Raw genomic sequence first — 19885 nt, 5'->3', positions numbered from 1 at the left:
CTTTGCTTCCACTTGCTTAGTCAGGTATGTTTTATCCTTGAAGATGTGTTTAGGTTCAATGTCATGGAGTGTTCTCTCTACAATTTCCCCTATACAGTTTCTTCTTATAGTATCAGATTTTAGTCCACTTTGATTTGACCTTCATGTATGGTATTAAATAGAGGTCTAATTTCACTTTGTTATTTGCATGTAGCTGACCAATTTTCCCTATACCACTTGTTGAAGAGTCATTCCTTAGTCATCTTTGTATTTCTTGTCCCTTTTACTCAAATATTAATTGCTCACATACCTGAGGGTCACTCTTAGAATATTTAAGTCTTGAGGCCAGAGTGATAGACAGCAGTACGGCACTTGCCTTGCACACAGCCAAGCCCAGAGAGACCCAGGTTCAATCTCTGTAATCTGATATTGTCCCTGAGTCTGCCAAGAGATATTTTTTAAGTGCAAAGCCAGGAGTAACCCCTGTGCAAAGGCAGATTTGGACCCCCCCCATAAAAATTTCAAGTCTATTCCATTGATTTGAGGGTATGTTTTTATTCTAGGACCATGTTGTTTTAATCACAATTGCTTTATAGTTCAATTTAAAGTTGGAGAAAGTGATGCCTCCCACCTTTTCCCCAAGGATTGCTTTAGCTATTCATGAAGGTTAATTGCTCCATACGCCTTTCAGGGGCATTTGATGTACTTGTTTGAGGATGTCATGGCTATCCTTATAGGGATTATATGAAATGAAAATATGTTTTGCTCAAAAAAGGAAATTTATCCAAGGTCATTTTCCACTGTACATCCTGCATACAGCATCTAGTCCAAGACATAAGCCCTGAGTCAAATATGGACACCAAGGTAGACAATCCCCAGGGTTATAAAAAGGATTTGGTACAGCTACAAAATAGCATGACTTCTTTCTATTCTTATTGATCCTCTTTCATTTGGAGGTACATTCCCTAATAAAGCTCTCTAAACACTGATTTTCATTTTAGAGTCTAGGATTTGACCTGTCGCCTCAATTTAATTAATCAGTTCATTTTGATCCTAGAATATACATGTATCAGATACAACAATAATAACCATTACATTTATCTATTTTATATCTATCAATCTAGTAGTGCTCATATAAATGAAAATAAAATTAGAAATTAAATCCTCATTGTTACACAAAACATGCTCAACATAGATTAGTTCTTTCTTTTTCTTCTACACCCCAAGATTTTAACAGAAGACTTATTCCATTTCCTAGCACAGATGTATGGTGATAACGATTATTTGCTTGTTGAGTAAATATGTGAAAGGGTGTAATTTTGCTGATAGTTTTTCTTTCATTTATTTTTTAACAGAAACCCAACTGATGGGCTATATAAACACTAGTTTATAGACTCTACTATGTGAGAAGACCACAGTTTGATTGTAAAGCCAAGTTTTCAAAAGTAACCATTGAATTTTATAAAGCCAGTTCAAACTTGGTTTGACTGACAGGACTATCTCAGGTAGAAAACTAAAGTCTTGACACCCCAAGTTCAGAGGTTATGTCACAAAGTAGTTGCTTTTGAATATGAAACACATTCATAAAAGGGCTTAAAGACATAGCAGAACTAAGACATTGCATGAGAAATGACCCAAAATAGCTCATGTTCAACATCATAAGTAGGTGGCAGTGACAATAAAGTGAAAAGCTAAACCAATGTACTTGACAGTGCTATAAACAAATCAATATTTTTAAAACTGAACAAAAATTAGGCTTTCAAAATATTTCAGAAACATTCCTAGGACTTAATATCTATGATATTAAAAGATACTCCAAACTTAGTGATGGAGCAGACCCAGTTAAAATAATTCAGATTTTATCCTGTAAATAATGAGTGAACTTGCCTTATCATTTACTTGTCTGACTACTTATTAAATTTGAGAGTAAGAGAAGGAAAAACTTTACAATTTAAACTTTTGTTTTTTTCAGAAATTTAAAACTCAGGAGATGGTAATGGACAGGGTGAGGAAGGCAAGAGAAAATCTCCTAGCCCTTCTTATCATATTTAATATTTCCTGGTTATTTCCAGGCCAAATAAAATTAACCTGATTCAAATTCTTCCATCTTTAATTTTTATAGAATATAGCCAACACAGAGCATCGTAAGAACTAAGTGGTTTTGAAAATTTAAATTACAAGAAGGAATCTATTGGTACTTGATTCATTATTAAAAAATAAATAAATAAGATAGGGCCTGAAAAGGGGGGGGGCAGAAGTGAACTCTTCTGCCTTGAATGAAACTGCATCTCATGTAATGGTTTGATTTCTTTGGCATATCATCTCTTAAGTACTGCCAGGTGTGGTTCGTGGCCATAGAGTGGAAAGAAAGAAAGAAAAGAAAGAAAAGAAGGAAGGAAGAAAGAAAGAAAGAAAGAAAGAAAGAAAGAAAGAAAGAAAGAAAGAAAGAAAGAAAGAAAGAAAGAAAGAAAGAAAGAAAGAAAGAAAGAAAGAAAGAAAGAAAGAAAGAAAGAAAGAAAGAAAGAAAGAAAGAAAGAAAGAAAGAAAGAAAGAAAGAAAGAAAGAAAGAAAGAAAGAAAGAAAGAAAGAAAGAAAGAAAGAAAGAAAGAAAGAAAGAAAGAAAGAAAGAAAGAAAGAAAGAGAGAGAGAAAGAAAGAGAGAGAGAAAGAAAGAGAGAGAAAGAAAGAAAGAAAGAAAGAGAAAGAAAGAAAGAAAGAAAGAAAGAAAGAAAGAAAGAAAGAAAGAAAGAAAGAAAGAAAGAAAGAAAGAAAGAAAGAAAGAAAGAAAGAAAGAAAGAAGAGAAGGAAGGAAGGAAGGAAGGAAGAAAGAAAGAAAGAAAGAAAGAAAGAAAGAAAGAAAGAAAGAAAGAAAGAAAGAAAGAAAGAAAGAAAGAAAGAAAGAAAGAAAGAAAGAAAGAAGGAAGGAAGGAAGAGGGAGGGAGAGAGAAAGAAGAAGGAAAGAAAAAGAAAGAAAGAAAGGAAGGAAGGAAGGAAGGAAGGAAGGAAGGAAGGAAGGAAGGAAGGAAGGAAGGAAGAAAGGAAGGAAGGAAGGAAAGAAGGGAGGAAGGGAGGGAGGGAGGATGAGGGAGGGGGAAGGAGGAAGGAAGAGGGAGGGAGGGAGAGAGAGAAAAAGAAAGAAGAAAGAAAGAAAGAAAGAAAGAAAGAAAGAAAGAAAGAAAGAAAGAAAGAAAGAATGAAGGAAGGAAGGAAGGAAGGAAGGAAGGAAGGAAGGAAGGAAGGAAGGAAGGAAGGAAGGAAGGAAGGAAGGAAGGAAGGAAGGAAGGAAGGAAGGAAAAGAAAGGAAGAAAAAGAAAGAAAGAAATATTCCTTTACCATGGATTCTAAATTCTCTTTCTGAATATTCCACAAGTCAGGAAAGTTCTCTTTTGGATTTCCCTCTATTTACTTGAACTGTCTTGGTGAAATGAAAGGTGACTAGGCAGAGAAGAGCAAGTGCAGTTAGCAGAAGATGATTCTCTTCTTCCTTTGTTTTAACACTTTATGTTTGAAAATAGCTAAATCCTCTAGGACACTGTGTTTTATTGTGCCCTTTATATTATATGAAAGCTAACTACCACTCTGTAGGCCTTCCTGCTTTAGGAGCTTATTATAGGTTCCTAAAGAATTACCACTAGAGTCCACCATTGTCAAAAGTCTTCTCTACTTGTTGCTGTGCACAAGCTTTTCCTTGATCTTACCTTCTTTATTCCTCATCAGTGGAGATTAATTTTAAAATTCTCTTATAAAAGTCATAGCCCCCTTGGGAAATCTTTAGCTCACCCCCCCCCCAAATAGCTCTCACAGAAACATAGCAACTCCATCTTTACATTCCTTTCAAGATCCAAGAATGGCAGTTACTCTTATCTTTGCTTACCATAAGGGTAAAGATAGATATTAAATACCCTCAGAATTGACTTATTCAAACAGGTTACACTATCTCAGTTATAAAAAAAATTGCTAGTTTCAAACGTTTAGGCAACAGTGTTCAGAAAAATAGCCAGTTTATAATAAAGATATTATAATCTGCATAATGTTTATTATTTTGCCTTAGGCCAAATCAATAAGCAATTTTTATTTTTATTCATAAATATTTTCTCTTTTTCTATGAAGATTTAAAATTTTACTTCTGGGTTAAAGAGTCAGACTATCTTATTTTCTCACTTGCTCTTGTTGGTTATAACAGATTTTCACTCTCACTCCTCTTGGGTTATCAAATGTGGGATATTTAGCAGAGAAGCTGAGATGATTTGAATGTGGAAGCTTCATTAAATGTGTGTCCTTTAAAACTTGGATGGACTAAAATTCTAACTCCACAACTTATGTGCTACATTCTAATTTACTGTGTCACTGAGGACTAGACCAAAGAAACTAACAAACATTCATAAGAAACCCAAAGAAATTGAATATAACCTCTGATTTCTGCTTCTCATTACCTAGATAATAACCTAGTCCCCCAATACCACCCCACCCCTCAAATCACACATTTATTTTCTTTCACTTCTGATGTGGAATAATGTGGGGAAATATCTTGAATTTGATTTTAAACATAGATCAAGAGTTTCATGATTTGTAAGCTGAAATTATTTTCATATTTTCTGAGATGCTCTTTTCTATTTATATACAGACATGTAAATAGACAAGTAATATCTCTCTGAGATGCCTTCTTAAAATTGTATTTGCTTCACTGAAAGTGCATATTTTACAAGATGTAGACTGTTAAAATTATAACCAGAAAACCTCAAAGTACCAGGCTGAGAGATAGTATAGCAGTAAGGCATATGCCTTGCCAAAAAAAGACCTGGCTCAGCTTCTCACACCATATATGATTTCCTGAGTACACTCAGGAAAGTTTCCTTGGTACAGAGAATATTAAGACCTAGCACCACCAGGTATGGCTCAAAAATGAAACAAAGCAAAACAAAATGCTATTTCAATTCTGAGTTGGTTGCATGTAAGTGCCATCCCTGCTATATGAACTCTGTACTAAATCTCTGACTCTTCTTCTCCTGCTTTACCTCGTATGCTGTCAACCCAGATTTGACCCTACACTTGAGCCTGAGCAGCACTAACTGGTGCATGAACACAAAACCAAGAGTAAGTCCTGATCATACCTGATCAAAATAAATGTATACAAAATTTGGGGGATTGAGAGACAGTATATTATGTGAAGCATCTGTCTCGCACAAAGCCAACCCATCTGTGGCACCACATATGGTCTCTCTAGCCCTATCAGGAGTGATATTAGGCCCAAGACCAGGAGTAAGCACTAGAAACAGCCAATTGTGAACCAAAAAATTAAAACAACAAAAACACCCCAAGAACTACCATATTCATTAGTAAATTAAAAAATATATTTGGGCTGGAGTACAGCAAGTATAGCATTTGCCTTGAATTTGGCCAACTTGGGTTTGATCTGAAGCATCCCATATCATCCCCAAGCCTGCCAGGAGTAACTTCTGAGTACTGAACTGATTAACCCCTTAGCACTGCTAGTTATGGCCCAAATAACAAAAAACAAACAAACATTTAATAACTAATTGTGGCACACTGAATTCTGACTAAAAATAAAAATTTAGATTTTGAATCTAGTTTGATTTTTGAGAGAGAATAACTAGTTGTTCTGGTTTTCCCAGGATTGCACATTTTAAAGCCCAAAATTTCTCATCCTAGTAACACTAGAAAGCTTAGTTATGCAAGTACTGGTCATTTCTAAAAAAACTCACTAAATGCTACAAAGTTATCTATAACAAGGTTTATTCATCACTTATCCCTTGAGAACAAGAGAAGAAAACTATAAATAAGTACAAAAAGGCAAACCAATTGCAGACTAGTATAATAAAATGGTTAAATATTTTGAGTATTTAGAAATGTTTATGGTGTCCAAAGATATTTAGAATTCAAGAGGAAATCATTGATTTTGTGACACATCTTTATGAGCAGACACTGTTTCAATCATTTCATTTCAAAAGGCAAAAAGTAAAATGAAAAAATATATGACCTTTTATCAATTTGAACAGTGATGATTCTAAAAGTTGTGTGAGCATAGCATAAATAAAAGAATTAGGACATTTGGAACTGTAGTGAGACTCACCCTGATTTTCAAATAGAATTTGCCAGTCTCTAGTTTCAAAAGCACACCCAAACAATACATAGGCTAAATGAGAAACCTTTAATCCTAAATTAAATCTTAGATGTAGAACTGCCTTAAACATTTCTTAACTCACTTCTCCTGCCTGTGCCTGTCTGCCTGTGTTTCTGAATCCCTGAAGGTCTCCTCAGAAGCCTAGGGAGTGAACCCCAAAAAAACTGCATTTTGAAGCTGCCCAGTGAGTAAATTCTGGCTGTGGGGATCGCTGTCCATAAGCTGAACTCTCTGGCCTGCGGAGGCTACGCCCTGCTGCGCCTTTGTTCACTCTGAGAACTTCAAGGGAAACTTCTCCTGCCCGTGCCTGTCTGCCTGTGTTTCTGAATTCCTGAAGGTCTCCTCAGAGGCCTAGGGAGCGCACCCAAAAAAAACTGCATTCTGAGCTGCCCAGTGAGTAAATTCTGGCTGTGGGGGTCACCGTCCAATAAGCTGAACTCTTTGGCCTGCAGAGGCTCCGCCCTGCAGTACCTTTGATCACTCTGAGGACTTCAAGGGAAACTTCTCCTGCCTGTGCCTGTCCTCCTGTGTTTCTGAATCCCTGAAGGTCTCTTCAGAGGCCTAGGGAGCACACCCAAAAAAAAAAAAAACTGTCAACTAGAGGCAGCAGAAGAGCGTGGCCGCTTCGCTTCATGGCCACACACTCTTTCTAACCAATGAACCCCACCACAACACGCAGGAAAAACCACACTACAAGCCTGACAATGGGGAAACCTCGCAGGCAAACACCATGCACAGAAAATGAAGACAAAAGCTCTGATGACCTAATAAATTCCAACCACCTGATTAACCTCTTGGATAAGGAACTTAAAATAGCAATATGGAAGATGTTTGAAGAACTCAAAGAAAGCATAGATAGATCTGAACAGAACACAAAGACAGAAATCAGAAATATCCAAACTGAAATAACAGATCTGAAAAGCATGGTAGCTCAACTGAAAACCTCAATGAATGGCTTCACCAGCAGGGTATCAGCAGCTGAGGAGAGAATCGAAGTACTGGAAGATGTGATGCAGAAAAACTCAACACAACAGAAAAAATTGGAATAGACCCTTAAGACAAATGATCAGGCAATGGAAAAAGTACTCAAGGAATGCGAACAGACGAAAATAGAAGTCTTTGATAAACTCAACAGAAACAACATAAGAATCATTGGAGTCCCAGAAAACCAGGAAGGAGATCTCCAAAAAGAATCAACTGTCAAAGACATCATCAAAGAGATACTCCCAGAGTTAAAGAATACATGTAATCAAATCCTGCATGCCCGAAGAATACCAGCTAAAAGAGACCCAAAGAAAAACATCCCAAGACATATCCTTGTTACAATGACAAATCCCATAGATAGGGATAGAATACTGAAAGCAGCAAGATCAAAAAGGGAAACTACATTGAAAGGAGCATCCCTAAAACTTACCGCAGACAGTCACAAGAAATTTTTTTAACATAATTTTTATTTTGATCATAGTGGCTTACATATTGTTGACAATAAAATTTTAGGTACATATTTACATAAAATCAGGGGGGATTCCCATCACCGGTTTGTCTTCCATACTCCTCCGTTTTTGTCCTACCTTCCATATCCTCTTCCCTCACCCCCAGGGCTGCTAGAATATGTGGTCCCCTCTGTACCTATCCTATTACTTCGTAGTCTTACACCTGTTTGGTCCTGATGCCTCCTTTATTTCCCCCTCTAATTGGGGGGCAGGACTAGCTAGTTCAAGTTATGTGGTTTTGTTTGAAGAGGAGAAAAATAATAAACTGGGGTAAAAGTCTAATACGCCGGGAATAAGCAGAATTCTTTTAGAGGCTCTCGCCATTGGTTTGAGAGACGAAGGAGAAAAAGAAGGTGAAACAGTCCACCCCTACGAAATGAAGTGTCAAATATCTATTAAGAGTTCCAACAATAACGCTAAGCACCCCAAAAACAGAACAAAACAAGCAAACAAACAAAAAATGTCGTGGTCTTGAGAAAGGCATCATGGCAGAGCCTATGAAGAAGGAAAAGAAGGGGCCTGAGAGATCACATGGAGGCAAGGCGTCTGCCCTTCATGTAGGAGGTCATCGGCTCGAATCTCTGCACCCCACATGGTCCCTCATGCCCACCAGGGGCAATCTCTGAGCCCGGAGCCAGGCATAATCCCTGAGCACTGCCGGGTGCCACCCAGAAATCTGAAAAGAAGAAAAAAAAAAAAAGGAGAAAAAAAGGTAAGTGGGGGGGCAATAACTTCAATAACCACACTAAAACAAAGAAATCGATCAAAAATAGATAGGTAAATAAAAATAATAATAGTAGTACATGAAGATAAAACGTAATATATGAAAAATAAACAATGTGGTTTTTTTTCCCTCCTGCCCAGGCACAGTAAATATTGGGGTCATTCAAAAAGGGATTCACATGGCCTAAGAGATATGGGATTTCTCCGCCCTTAGAGTATATTGTCATGGGATCAACTATAGACTCTGTTCATAATCCTTTATTCTCCCGGTGGTGCATTTGTGGAGTTTGGGAGGCTTCTGCTCCATCCTGGGTGTTATAGTGAGACCTCTGTATCTAGAGATCTCAGTATCTGCACAGTTACAGGGGTGGGACTTATGGTGAAGTCAGTCTTTGTGGTTGTAGAAGTTCCATTCCCTCCGTGTCACTCCAGTCCATCTTCTGTGGTTGGTGGTCTTGGTCTTGGCACTAAACCTGGGATGGCACCTAGGATACAGCCTTTCCTTGCGTTCCCAGAAGCCCCATTCCGTTACAGTTGTCTCTGCCAGACCTTTGGAACTGGAGATCATGGTTGTTGTGCAGGTTGTAGCTCAAACCCTAGGCTAGGGCTTTTTTATTGGACCCAAGATATATACAGTCTGGTCATGGTTCTAGCAGCCAGTCCTCTGTAAATCGCGTTTTTGGTTTCTGGGCCTACCAGCGGGTGACAAATCTTCTGATTTTGTCTTATCGGTGGCTGGTAGGGCAGGATAACCTGCTCTTAAATCAAGTTGTCCCCCTTTTCCTCGGTGTCAGGATATCGTATTAGAACTGGCACTCGTTGGTGTTCCAGCAGTAATAAGGTTGTTCTGGATGGGGTTTGTTACCTGCAGCTATTGTGAAGGACTGTGCCATTTCTGTGACTGGGATCCAGGGTTCAAGGTTGGATGGATGGGATCTAATCTCCTGAGGTCTAAGTTGATTCCACATGACATATTTTCAAGGTAGGAGTTATCCCTGTATTGTAAACAACTCTGAGTTTCTATCTCTAGTAGATAAAAGCTCTTTTTTTTATGTGAAAGCTTTCCCCTTTTTTTAGTGTGCCTTTGTAGAGAGAAATGGTGCTACATTATATCGCTGGTGCCTTTGGGGGTGGACAGAGAGGAAAACAAAAACAGGTCACATACCCAAAACAGATTAGAAAAAAATAGGATTAAAAATGAATGTGCTCACATATGTATATGTGGACAAGAAAGATAAAAAATGAATTATCGGAGTATTTAAAGGACCAAAGAGGTGCAAAAGACTACCTTACATTTGGGAAAGGCAGGTAAAGAGGAGGTGTAATACAGGTCTTATGTTTATGTTGGGAGTATAGGTTTTCCCGTTGTCTTTTGGGTTTTTCTTGTAGTGTGTGGGTTTCCAGGCACCTTTCCATCACACCCCCTGACCTCCTTCAGGTTGGTGAAAGATTTGTGGCAGGGAGGTCTTGGGAAGAGTTCTTGTATTGGGTCTACTTTTGGAGCTAAGTCCGGTTTCAAGTAACAGTCCTACTTAGGGGGAGATGGTAGGGAGGGCCGCGCAGCATGGGTCCGCAGGGGAGTTAGTTGCCTTTTCTTGCAGGAGACGAAGTGTGGGTTTGACTGGGTGTCTCTTCGTTTGGGTACTGGGTACTGGTTCATTGGGGTAGGAGGTCAATCTTGATGTCTAATAAATTAAGGACTGAGGGTGAAGAGTGTTAATACAGTGGGAAGTATGGATGGGAATGAGGGATGAGGGGGTATTTGGATTTCCAAAGGGGGGAAAGGGGAAGGTATATGGTAGGGGTAGGAAGGGAGAAACGAGAAAATACATTGGAAAGGAAGGGAAAAGAGGAAAGAAAAAAAAGTAGAGAGAAGAGTGGAGAAGAAATGATAAAAAGAGAAAGTAGTGAGAAGAGAGGAGAGAATAGCAAGGGAATGTGAGTTTGCTTGAGTGTGTTCGATGAGTATAGTCTGTAGTTTAAGTCCAGTCTGTAGTTTAAGTCCGTATGTCACGGGTACTGCTTCGGTGGTCTGACTGGCCACGTGCTTCGATTCCTAAAAGAAGGTATAACCTTGAAAAAAAGTGTATGTTAAAGAGTTTTCTCGGGACCATCTCGTAGTGCCAGCTAGGAATGGTATCTCGTGTGGTATCCCGAGCTGCCATCTTGGTAAATCCACCCTTTGTATCCAAGGATATCTGTGGACAGAAAAGCTGAGAGGTTATTTTAAATATAGTAAGATAAGGCATTAAAACATGATGTTATGGGATGATTCCATTGGAGTCAGTGATTTCCAGTGGTATTCTTTACCTGTGATCCTGATTACGATCTCCAAGGGATTATTGTGGGCCTTTGTCGTAGAAGGCTGATTACATACCTGTTCTCCCTATGCTGTTATTTCTGGTGCTGCTGTTTTCTTTGTGGTATAGTGCAGTCAAGAGTTTGCGTTGTCCATTTTTTCATGTATTTTGGGCGCTGCACTCGAGTATATGTTGGCTATTACAGTGTTTAGAGTTTCTACCCTATTACACCCTATTATTTGATTGTTGAGTGTTAGTTGTGTATAAGATGTATGATCTGGGTGCTTCAGAATAGTGCTATCATTCTGTGTTTATCTTTGGTCTTCTGACTTACTTTGTTTTACATAACATGATCTAGATTCATCCATGTTGCTGCAAAGTCTGTGATTGTATCATTTCTGACTGCCATGTAATATTCCATTGTGTATAGATACCACATCTTAATGATCCATTCATCTGTTGTTGGACATTGATGTTGGTTCCAAGACCTGGCTATTATACTGAGTGCTCATATAAATAGTGGGGTGCACACATATTTTGGAATGAATGCCCTTCCAAGTTGGGGGTATATACCCAGGAGAGCAATTGCTGGGTCAAATGGCAACTCAATTCTGAGTTCTTTGAGAACTCTCCAGACTGTTCTCCATAGGTTTTGGACTAGGGGGCATTCCCACCAGCAGTGGATGAGAGTTCCTTTCATACCGCACCCCCGCCAACAGAGATTGTCCCCATTATTTTTGATGTGAGCCATCCTTACTGGTGTAAGGTGGTATCTCATTGTTGTCTTGATTTGGATCTCTCTGATGATGAGTGAAGGTGAGCATGTTTTCATGTGTTTGTTGGCCATCCTTCTGTCTTCCTCAGAGAAGTGTCTATTCATTTCCTCTCCACATTTTTTAATGGCTTTATTTGGTTTTGGGGGGCTCAGCTTTCTGAGTGCTTAGTATATTCTAGATATCAGCCCTTTATCTGATATGTCGAGTGAAAAAAATTTTTCCCATTCTGTTAACTGTCTTCTTGCATTAAGTAAGGTTTCTTTCGCCATGCAGAAGCTTTTTAGTTTGATGTAGTCCCATTTGTTTATGTTTGATGCTAAAGTTCTTGCCATTGGTGCTCCATTCTCGAAGACCTTTTTGATATATAGGTCTTCAAGGGTTCTACCTATTTTATTCTCGATAAACTTTATAGATTCGGGTCTGATTTCAAGGTCTTTGATCCATTTTGAGTTGACTTTCGTATAAGGAGTGAGGTATGGGTCAATTTTCACTTTCGTACATGTGGTTTTCCAATTGTACCAACACCATATGTTGAAGAGGCTTTCTTTATTCCATTTCAAGTTCCTGCCTCTTATATCAAATATTAGTTGGCTGTATATCTGGGGGTTTATGTCTGGGAATTCTGTCCTGACCCACTGGTCTGAGGTCCTGTCTCTGTTCCAGTACCATGCTGTTTTGATTACTATGGCTTTATAGTATAGTTTCAAGTTAGGTAAGGAGATGCCACCCAGCTTCTTGTTTTTCAGTATTTGTTTGGCTATCCTGGATCTTTTGTGGTTCCAGATAAATTTTGTGATGGATTGTTCTATTTTTTAAAGAATGGTGTTTGAATTTGGATAGGGATTGCATTAAATCTATATAGTAGTTTGGGTAGGATAGTCATTTTAACTATGTTAATTCTACCTATCCATGAGCATGGGATATTCCTCCATTTCTTTAGATCCTCTTCAATTTCTTTCTGGAGTGTTTTGAAGTTTCCCTGGTATAGGTCTTTCACTTCCCTTGTGAGGTTGATTCCTAGGTATCTGATATTTTTTGATACTATTTTAAATGGAATTGTATTTATAATCTCTCTCTCCTCAGCTTCGTTGTTTGTATATAGAAACGCAACTGTCTTTTGTGTATTGACTTTGTATCCAGCCACTTTGCTGTATTGGTTGATTATTTCTAGGAGTTTTATTGTAAACTCTTTAGGGTTTTCGATGTATATCATCGTATCGTCTGCAAATAGAGATAGTTTGTGTTCCTCTTTCCCAATTTGGATTCCTTTGATTCCCTTCTCTTGTCGGATTGCTATTGCTAGGACTTCTAAGGTTATATTGAATAAGAGTGGAGAGAGTGGACAGCCTTGCCTAGTTCCTGATCTTAGTGGGAATGCTTCTAGTTTCTCACCATTAAGAATAATGTTGGCTGTCGGTTTTTCATAGAAAGCTGTAACTATCTTGAGGAAGGATCCTTCTAACCCTATTTTGCTGAGTGTCTTTAACATGAAAGGGTGTTGGATTTTGTCAAATGCCTTCTCTGCATCGATTGATATGATCATGTGTTTTTTGTCTTTCTTGTTGTTGAAGTGATGTATAATGTTGATTGATTTGCATATGTTGAACCAACCTTGCATTCCTGGTATAAATCCCACTTGGTCATGATGTATGATCTTTTTGATGAAGTGCTGGATTCGGTTTGCTAAGATTTTGTTGAGTATCTTTGCATCTATGTTCATTAGTGAGATTGGTCTGTAGTTTTCTTTTTTGGTGGCCAGAAGACAGTGGTAAGATATTGTGACAAGAAGAATGAAATGAATGCCTCACCGAGAATACTACACCCAACCCAACTCACGTTAAGATTTGAAGGAAGAATACATAGCTTCATGGATAAACAACAGCTCAGAAACTTCACAGATGATAAACCAGCCTTAAAGTAAAAGCTGACAGGTCTATTCTAAAACAAGAGAGACCAACAAACATAGCAAAATTATCTACAAAGATGATATTAAATGCTATAACAATCATCTCCCTCAATGTCAATGGACTAAATCCACCAATTAAAAGACACAGATTGGCAAAATGGGTCAAAAAGATGAATCCAACCTTCTGCTGCCTACAAAAAACACATCTGAATAGTCAGAATAAACATAAACTCAAAATCAAAGGCTAGAGGAAAATCATACAAGCAAACAACACTCTCAAAATAACTGAGGTGGCCATATTAATATCTGATGACACCAACATTATACTCAGAAAAGTGGTAAGGAACAAAGATGGACACTATGTACTAACCAAGGGATATGTGCAACAGGAAGATCAGACTAATAAACATATATGCAACCAATGAGAGACCAGCAAATTATCTAATACAATTACTGACATATCTAAAAGAAGACATCAATAATAACAAACAGCTTTTATTAAGCCAACATCACCTTGATACCTAAACCAGACAGAGATGCTGCCAAAAAGGAAAATTACTGACCAATATCCCTAATGAATGCTGATGCAAAGATCTTTAACAAAATCCTAAAAAATAGGATCCAATGCATCATCAAGAAGATCTACACTAGACCAGTTGGATTCATCCCAGGAATGGTTTAGCATCCATAAATCTATCAACATCATACATAACATCAACAAGAAGAAAAAAATTACATGATCATATCACTAGACACAGAGAAAGCATTTGATATGGCCTAACACCCTTTCTTGATCAAAACTCTCAGCAAGATGGGAATGGAAGGAACCTTTCTCAATCTAGTTGAAGCCAACTACCACAAGCCAATGGCATATATTATCCTCAATGGAGAAAAAGTAAAAGCCTTTCCTCTAAATTATGGTACAAGACAAGGCTGTCGCTCTCACCACTCCTCTTCAACATAGTACTGGAATTTCTTGCTATAGCCATCAGGCAAGAAAAAGATATCAAGGGAATCCAGATAAGAAAGGAAGAAGTCAAGCTTTCATTGTTTGCAGATGACATGATACTCTACTTAGAAAACCCTAAAGACTCTACCAAAAAGCTTCTAGAAAAATACATTCATATAGCAAGGTGGCAGGCTACAAAATCAACCTACAGAAATCAATGGTCTTTTTAAACACCAATAATGATAGGGAAGAGATGGAAGTCAGGAAGGCAATCCCATTCACAATAGTGCCACACAAACTCAAATATCTTGGAGTCAACTTGACCAAAGACATGAAGGACCTATACAAAGAAAACTATAAAGCCCTGTTCCAAGAAATAAGAGAGGATACACGGAAATGGAAACACATACCCTGCTCATGGATTGGCAGGATTAACATCATTAAAATGGCTACTCCCCAAAGCATTATACAGATTTAATGCGATCCTCTTAAAAATACCCATGACATTCTTCAAAGAAGTGGATCAAACACTTATGAAGTTCATCTGGAACAATAAACATCCTCGAATAGCTAAAGCACTCCTAGGGAAAAAGAAAATGGGAGGCATTACTTTCCCCAACTTTAAACTGTACTACAAAGCAATAGTTATCAAAACAGCATGGTATTGTAATAAAGACAGACCCTCAGATCAGGCTTGAGTTCTCAGACATTGTCCCCCAGACATAGAATCACCTAATTTTTGACAAAGGAGCAAGAAATCCCAAGTGGAGCAGGGAAAAAATCTTCAACAAGTGGTGCTGGAAGAACTGGTTAGCCACTTGCAAAAAAGCAAACATAGACCCCCCCCAGTTAACATCATGTATGAAGGTAAAATTCAAATGGATTAAAGACCTTGATATCAGACCTGATACCATAAGGTATATAGAACAAGACGTTGGTAAAAACACTCCATGACATTGAGACTAAAGGCATCTTCAAGGAGGAAACTGCACTTTCCAAACAAGCGAAAGCAGATATCAAAAGATGGGAATACATTAAACTGAGAAGCTTCCGCACCTCAAAAAAAAATAGTGCCCAGGTTACAAGAGACACCCAGTGAGTGGGAGAAACTATTCACCCAACACCCATCAGATAAGGGGCTAATATCCAAAATATACAAGGCACTGACAAAACTTTACAAGAAAAACACATCTAATCCCATCAAAAATGGGGAGAAGTAATGAACAGACATTTTGATTAAAAAAAAAAGAAATACAAATGGCTAAAAGGCACATGAAAAAATACTCCTCGTCACTAATCATCAGGAGATGCAAATCAAAACACCTATGAGATACCATCTCACACCACAGAGATTGGCACACATCACAAAGAATGAGAAAAATCAGTGCTGGCGGGGATGTGGAGAGAAAGAAACTCTTATCCACTGCTGGTGGGAATGCCATCTAGTCCAACCTCTATGGAAAGCAATATGGAAATTCCTCCAAAATCTGGAAATTGAACTTTCATTCGACACATCTATTCCATTCCTAGGGATATACCCTAAGAACACAAGAATACAATACAAAAACCCCTTCCTCACACCTATATTTATTGCAGCACTATTCACAATAGCCAGGCTCTGGAAACAACCAAGATGCCCTTCAACAGACGAATGGCTAAAGAAACAGTGGTACATATACACAATGGAATATTATGCAGCCATCAGGAGAGATGAAGTCATGAAATTTTCCTATACATGGATGTACTTGGACTCTATCATGCTGAGTAAAATAAGTCAGAGGGAGAGAGATGCAGAATATTGTCACTCATCTATGGGTTTTACGAAAAAAAAAATCATTTTTGCAACAATCCTCATAGACAATGAGAGGAGGGCTGGAACTTCCAGCTCACTTCATGAAGCTCACCACAGAGTGTTGAGTGCAGTTATAGAAATAACTACACAGAGAACTACCATAATCATGTGAATGAAAGAGGGAACTGAAAAGCCTGTCTGGAGTACAGGTGGGGGTGGGGTTTGATCGAGGGAGATTTGGGACATTGGTGGTGGGAATGTTGCACTGGTGAAGGGGGGTGTTCTTTACATGACTGAAACCTAATCACAATCATATATGTAATCAAGATGTTCAAATAAAAATAATTAAAAAAGAATGAATCAATGAGCCATAAAAAGATTAAATTACATTTCTTAAGTCAATATAACTCTGATCTATTTGCCAAATCTGCCCAGAATTTTAAGAAAAAAGATTCTCTTTATGAAAAATGGTATAAAATTATTTATGATGACAGTTGCATAAAAACAAAACCATCACCCTACCCCAGATGTGCTTTAGCAAATTAATAAACTGTCCTCTGTTCTTTTGAATAAAATATGTCCCAAAGCTTCAATTTATTTCAAAACACGTGCAGAATACCAAAGTTCAAGTCCTATTGTCTTTTCCTGAATGTTGGTACCAGGTGAGTTTAATGAATCAATCATGTACAGAAGAAAACCAGACAGGACGACTGAGACGATTCTAATTATATTGGGTTATGAAAATTATCTGAATATAATTCCTCCAAATATCACTATACTCACCCTTCTTCTATGATCATGTAAAGCCGCTATGATGGCATTATCTAATATGATTAAGCCAAGACCCATTTCTAGCATTTTCTTTCCTTAGAAGAGGACGTTGATCTTTCACTTCCAGAAAGCATTCCTTGAGTTCGATTCGGCATATCCAATAGTTCTCAACATTCCTCCTGTATTGTAAGACCACAAGGATGTCAGTTGGGATTACTTGGAAGCAAGTGATCTCTAGGAGGACAGTCCTTCTGAGAGGAGCAAGTACCAATTCCCAGAGACTGGGTATCAGCCTGGACTCAAGAAAATAAAAGATTTCAGAACATAGCAGTGAGCTGTGCAAGATTTAAAGCCCTGAAAATCATTTTCTTCGAGAAGTTTCCATTTACTCTATTTTGGGGCCGCAGCTGAGCCTGTGTCACTGAAATGTCAGAAAGTAAAGGACCCAATTTTGCTAAGAGGGCAACTACAGGCTTCACTCAGTGACTCCCTGTACTTTGAACTTCACCCTCAGCCTCTTACCCTATTCCTCTGTAGTGTTCTCTAGTGGAGTTGATTCTAAATTGAAAAGTCTTTATGCTTCACTGTGGGTGATCAGACTATTTCTCTTCATAAATCTCCATCCTAGATTCTGAGACCATATTAGGCTGCAATACCTAAGAGGGTTTTCAAACTTAGTAAAACTGAGGCTGTTGTGATGGATCATCCTGTACTGCTAGACGAGCAGTCAATAGCCCAATGACTATTGACTTACACCAGAGCATACCTCACTGCAGTAAGAATTTGAGTGCTTGGACTCAGGAGGAAGTCACAAGAGATGCAACAAGCAGCGAAAACGATCTCCCCAGAGCTGTATAAAGACATGATCAGGAATCATCTGATGCCAGGCAGAGACCCCTGGAACACTTTTCATCCCCAATATTAAGAAAGTCAATGCTTCAACTCATCTATTTTGCTATTGTTTGCTATCATATCTATTAAAAACAATGTTTTTGTTTGTTTTAGAGTTTTGGCTGGAGAGCTAGCACAGCAGTAGGGTATTTGCCTTACACACGGCCGACCCAGGACCTACCTGAGTTCAATTACTGACATTCCATACAGTTCCCCAAGCCAACGAGAAGCGATTTCTGAGCACAAAGCCAGGAGCAACCCCTGAGTGCAGCTATGAGGTTTGGCCCAAAATCAATCAAACAAACAACAAAAGAGTTTGGAATATAATTGAAAACTTCTTTCTTGAGATACTCTCCTGATGACTCTACCTTTTTCTAGTTTTCCTTCTTGATCTAAATCAGGTAGTCCTCCATGCCCTTTGAGATTTTTTCCATGTCTTTTCCCATAAATGTTGATGCATTGCTCTCAAATAGCACATTTTCATCTCACACTTTCCTTGGCAGTGAATTCCATCAAAGGCTTGTCTACTATCCACGGACTCTTGACTATGAAGACATTTAGGTTGTGACAACTCTGGAGGTTGAGAAGTTTGCTATAGATTTCAAGAAAAGGTATGTGTTGGGGTTACTGGAATTACCCAAGAGTCCCAAGTGGAGAGAACCCACTCAGAACCCACAGATGAAACATCCTGTATAGAATGATAGTAGTGCCTAGAGCTAAGGATGAGAATCAATACCCACTGTTCATATAGGGTAATTACATCCAAATCCATATATATTTAAAGGATATATTTAAGAGAATATATGTACATATATATCACTACTTTTTCAACTAATATTGAAATACCCCCAATGCACTATTAAGATAAATGATACCATCATTTTGACAGTTTCTCTGTATCTTGACTATCATTTTTGTCTCCTTCAAATTCTTTGATTTCAAAATCTTTTTTCTCTTTCATATAGCTTCCATCAACATAGACTTCTTTCTATTTTCAGCAGAATTGTTTATCTCTGTATATGTTAAAATGAAGCTCTCATATAAATATTAATGTTAAACCAATTAATTTTTCTTCTTTTGCAAAAGTGACAAAAGTTATTTGACTTGTGTAGTAAATATCACCTTAGATTTCATGGGGAGTTGAACTAGAGCCAGCAAGAGATAAGAGAGCTATAACTCTTATAAATTTCTCTATAGGTCTGAGATCCTATGTGCTCTTTTCACATAGGATGAGATATATTAATGCTCTGTGTCAGAATGTAGGCAACTTTATGAAAGTACATTCAAATGCCACCATTGCTAATCATCCACACTTCAATTTTGACTGAAGAAAAAATTTCTATTTTGTATGTCCATAATTAAAGATGATCCATTGATCCCAAACTAACACAAACCTAATCCATTTTTAAAGTATTTTTTGATACCCTTAGATGCTACTGGCCCTACCAACTGATTTTTTAGAAACTACTTAGAAGTGAGGTTACTGAACGAAAGTAGGCAGCCTTTTGCTTCACCATATTATAAGAATCAGGTGAACCCCAAATGGTAAAGCCAATTATTATTCCCCAGATAGAGCATGCTCATGGTTGTCAGAGTACAACACAAATTTAGTTTCTGTAGAATAACTGTTTCTCTAGATCCTTTTCTAGTTTATAACTTTTGCTTTTTTCTTTGATAAACAGAATAAATATAAGTATTGATTTAGTAATATACTTAAAATACTAAAAATAACAATATTAAATTGAATTTGGCAGATTTCTAGTATCAAATTTGCTGTGTATGTAAACATTTCCATGGGATTATTATGTTTCTGATCCTACCCTGATTGGTGATTGTGCCCTACCCTAGGGTGTGACCTGGCATTCTATTTGTTTTTCTAACATTTTTTTGCCTCTCCTTTCTCAAATTTTGCTATAACTTTGTAACTTCCTGCTTCTTCTTAAGAACTTCTTAAACATCATGAGATTTAGACCCTGAACAAAGTTTTGAAGATGTTTTTAAGTTTGAGGTGCTGTAAACCATTTTTGGGTGACTTGAAGTTGAAAATATCTGGCAATCCTCTCCAGCACCACCCAATTGATTGAGCAAGTGCTGTATTACTCTGATTACTGCTTGCATGTCCCAGTCGACATAACAAAATTCTTCTAATGTTGATAATCATTGC

This window comes from Suncus etruscus, chromosome 4 (assembly GCF_024139225.1).
Source record: "Suncus etruscus isolate mSunEtr1 chromosome 4, mSunEtr1.pri.cur, whole genome shotgun sequence".
Taxonomy (NCBI): domain Eukaryota; kingdom Metazoa; phylum Chordata; class Mammalia; order Eulipotyphla; family Soricidae; genus Suncus; species Suncus etruscus.
The sequence above is the reverse complement of the archived record's forward strand: the minus strand, read 5'-3'. Positions refer to the sequence as shown.